Source organism: Panthera onca, chromosome A1 (assembly GCF_046562875.1).
Source record: "Panthera onca isolate mPanOnc1 chromosome A1, mPanOnc1 haplotype 2, whole genome shotgun sequence".
In the NCBI taxonomy this organism is placed as follows: domain Eukaryota; kingdom Metazoa; phylum Chordata; class Mammalia; order Carnivora; family Felidae; genus Panthera; species Panthera onca.
In genome coordinates this window covers 237,160,759-237,165,200 of record NC_138339.1, presented here as the reverse complement: position 1 = coordinate 237,165,200, position 4,442 = coordinate 237,160,759, and the positions used below count along the sequence as shown (strand labels likewise).

At 40.0% G+C, this 4,442-nt stretch overlaps 1 long non-coding RNA gene across 1 annotated transcript; it reads left to right on the top strand.

The window, feature by feature from the left end:
• Nucleotides 1–1,745: 1,745 nt before the first annotated feature.
• On the top strand, nucleotides 1,746–3,982 carry LOC132680310 (uncharacterized). The gene is made up of 3 exons (XR_009610628.1): nucleotides 1,746–1,795; nucleotides 2,200–2,336; nucleotides 3,776–3,982. It is a non-coding gene; the product is annotated as an uncharacterized LOC132680310 (long non-coding RNA).
• The last annotated feature ends 460 nt before the right edge of the window (nucleotides 3,983–4,442 follow it).

Here is a 4,442-nt window from a genome sequence, read left to right as displayed (position 1 = left end):
TGGATATCAAATACTCATTTGAAAAAAAAGATATATTTACATTGGCTTATCTCAAGAACAGGCTTTATTTATATTCACGAGAATACTTTACATTTTTGTTTGGAGTAAACCAGACTCTCAGAGAAGCTGGGACCGTCCCTCGTTATCCTTCAGTGTGGTATCTCTTGTCCTCATGCTGGTGAGGGCATCATTTCCTTGGTTGGTACTCTACTTGTGATAACACCACTACCCTACGGTTCTCTCTCATGAAGGCTGTCCATGTTAACACTCTGCACTCACTTCAGGGTGAGAAGGCATCAGCATTTGTTTCTAAGCCTTTGCTCTTCTCTCCTGTGCACAAAGTTTCTCATTTGATGCTTACATTACCCAAATGTATTATCATATCACCTCGTTTTTTGTGACTGGCTGATTTCCTGGTCACTTCCCTCATTCATTAAAGATGTGAACACCTGGTTCAAAATCTTCTCAACCCAAGGTCATGGGTCCCTTGAGCATCTGGGCTTTGCATTCACTCTAGTCACCAAAGTTACGGTGGCAAGTTGGATATGACTGTCTCATTCTCCTTTCCCTCCAATTTTCTCTCTCACTCCCTTTGTACCTCCACACTGGGTCTTCAGCTATGGGAAGCTCTTAGAGGCCCTATATACCTCTGTCACTTTTCTATGTGTTTCCTACCATGTTTTCTCCTTTTCTATTCAACTCAAATTCCACGTTTTATTACTTCAATCATCCCTGTTTCAAATTCCCAGATCTTTGCCCCATGGTCCATACTTTTCCCTTCCACAAGGTACATCCCTTTCGGGGATAGGTTCTGCTCTACGTCTCTATACACATCGGCCACTGGTGCACCCCTAAAGAAGAATCACCCAAACACACAGTAAGATGTCACAGATCCACAGTTCCATTCCCCCACTGCGTTCTGACTCTGTTTGGAACTCTTTAGTCATCGTCTTCCAAAGGGGTCTTTGACACATCGCCAGGCCTCTGACCATCCCTCTTCTCCACGGATGACACCATCTCTTCATAGACAAGTCTTCAGATGAAAACCCTGCCTACTTTCTGCCACCAGATAAACAGAGGGACCTGACCTATGCCCTCTTCCCTCATTCCTTTTTAGATGGAAGAGATGAAGCTTCTTTCTCAAGATACAATTTTTCATCCTTGCTCTGCATCAGACCCTTTCCACCTTATTCAGGAATAGTGTACTGCAAATTGTTTCCTCCAACCCCTCTCTCTGAATTTCCACCTTTCTCTCTTACTAACATACCCCATGCATATGTACACCCGTCTTATGTCTCTGCCGTCTTCAAAAGCAAAAACAAAGCTTTCTTTGACCCCGCATTCATTTCCACCACTGCCCTATCTCTGTCCTTTCTCTCACAACAAAACCAACTGAAATGGTTTCCAGGCTTGCCCTCTCCCCATTGTCACTTTCTATTCAGTCCCCGGTAAAATTCAGTTTTGTTTCTCCTGCCGGTACTTCACTGACGTAGCCTTCCCCCAGAGGTACATTTCGTTGCTGGTCTGATGGAAATACGTTATGCACTGTATGACTTGGCCATCTCTGGGGATTGTTGACCAGTCCTTCTCTATGGAAACATCCTCTTCCCTTGGCTTCCATGGTACCACGCTCTCCTGTTTTTCTTCCTCCCATGGAGATGCTTATTATTTGTCACTCCTCTGCCAGTCCCTGAAACATTAATGGTCCTCAAGTTTTCTTAGACTCTCTGTTCTTCCTTTATTGCAGAGGCATATCAGCCCCACAAGTTATCCACCTTTTGAAGCTACGCACCAGGTACCTGATAGCATCATCAAGTATCATCACACTCAGGGCTAGCTTCGTGAGCAAAGGGAGCCAATGGCACCCTTTGCGGTCCCACAGGTCCTTGTGCTCACCTGCAAGGTCCTCATGCTTGGTTTCACTCTCTGCCATTACCACTTTGAAATTCTTTGTTTTCGAGCAAAAGGCCTCCCGTTTTCATTTTGCACTGAGCCCTGCAAGGCACATGCCCAGGCTTTTGCCTACACTCCATACAATCAAAGTCTTGTGGATTCAACCTGCTAAATATCTCTTGAGTCACTCCATTTCCCCAGCCCCACTGCCCCTCTGATCGGCTATCTCCATCCTTTGCCAAGATGGTTGCAACAGTTTTACCTGGACCCTTTTTCTAATCTTACTTGTCTTTAATTTAATTCTAGGAAATAAAACAGGAGCAGCAGAACGGGAAGCTTTGTGTGAAGTTAGTACATAAAAGGCAAATCACAGAATCTTTTAACACTTACTTCAGCTAAGCCAGCTTTTGGCTATGAGCGTTCCTGTAGCTGATGCAGACTCAGTAAGTCTATTTCTCATTTTTTTACTGGTAAGTAGAATCCCATCATATAAACACACCAAAGTGTATTCCGTTAATGATGGACACTTTGGCGTTTCCAATATTTGGATAGTTTCCAGTTACCCAACATTTGTAGATAATGTTGTAATAAACACCTTTGTGCGTGTCTCCCTGCGTTCTACATACAGGAATTTCTGCAAGAGAGTTTCTAGGGAAGGAGTCCAACAGTTTCAACTTTGCTACCATGTGACATTCCTTTCACAGTAGTCGGAGCCACTTACATCCCTACCAGCAGGTGCGGGAGAGATACTGTGGCTGATTCTTTGCCAAGCTGGGTATTGGCAGCATCGACCTAATAAACACACTCGCTCTACCATTTTGTTTCATTTTCCATTCTTCTGCTGACTAGAGAGGATGGCCAACTTTCACATATTTACCAGAATATTAGGTTTCCTTTTCTGATATACAGTTTTCACCTTTTTGTTACTGACAGATTTGTAGGAATTCTGTATATTCCAGATACGAATGCTTTTTCTATTACGTATATGAAAAATATATTCTTCCAGTTACTTGTGTCTGCACTTTGCTATGTTGTCTTTGGTTGTACACAATTTTAAAAAGTCTTGTTAAATGTATTGATCTTGTGCCTCTTGGTGTTCACTTTATATATCTTATAATAACAAGAAGGTAAACAAATAATGAAAAAAATCACCTTCCCTAATCCAGGGCTATAGGGACATCCTTCTATATCATCATCTAAATATTTAAAGATGTGCTTTTCATGTTTGGACTTAATATAATTTACTTTTAGAAGGCTGTAATATAAGGATCTTATTTATTTAGTAGTCCATTATTTCCCCACTGGTTAATAATAGCATTAGTGTCATACATCATGCTCACATATTTACATGGGCTCTGATCCTTTCCTTGTGAAATCTCTATTTGCTAGGGAATGACTCCATAATTACTCTCGATGTTTTTAGCTTTACAGAAATTGTAAAGGTGACTCCCTCCTCTTTCCCTTCCTCCTTCTCTTTCTTCTTTTGATTTTCCCTTCTTTTACCCCTTTTGCCTCATTTGTAATTATCTTAGATATTCCTTAGTTTTCCTCATGAACTAAGGCTAAGTGGTCAAGTTTCGCTTAAACATACCCTCTTCAGTAATTTGATTTGAATCTGTAGATCAAACTGAGTATAACTGACATCTTGAAAAGATTTTACCCCCCCGCCCCACCACCACCACCACAATCTAGCAAAATAATATAGATCTATATTTATTTTGGGTTTTAGGTCCAATAGCATTTTATAGTTTTATGTATAGAGGTCTTGAACAACTTTTGTTAAGTGAGTTCCTAAGTACCATATAGTTTGTGTTGATAATGAAAATTACATGTTATTCTACTATATTATTTTTTAAATTTTTTTATGTTTATTTATTTTTAGGAATGAGAGAGACAGAGTGTGAGCAGGAGAGGGGCAGAGAGAGAGAGAGGGAGACACAGAATCCAAACCAGGCTCCAGGCTCTGACCTGTCATCACAGACCCCGACGTAGGGTTCAAACTCACAGAACGTGAGATCATGACCTGAGCTGAAGTTGGACACCTAATTACTGGGCCACCCAGGCGCCCCTCTACTGTATTATGTTTTCTTTTTTTATAAAACCCTCTACTATTTTCAAATAGCAAATATTTTTGCATTTTCTTTTTCAGTTTAAATAATTTAGCTTTGGTTAAAACTTCTAGAGCAATATTAAATAATAGGAATAATCCCTAACTTGAATAAGAATGCATCTAAAATTTTACCATAAATTAGGTGCTTTCAATAGATATTTTTTGAGCTTAAAAAGAACCTCCTATCAGTTTGTTAATAATTCTTGTCATGAATGTGTACTAAATTTTTTACTGCTTTTTTCTGTGTTTATAGTGCCAACCATATTTTCCCCCATTTACCCTATTCATATGAACAACTGCAAAGATAAATTTTCTGTCATATCAATGTTGCCTTCCTGTGACAAATTCCACTTGTTCCTGAGGTATTTTCTTAAAATACCGCTACATTCACTATTTTTTTTCTTTTCTTGGTGAGATTTTGTAGGTACATTCATGAGTA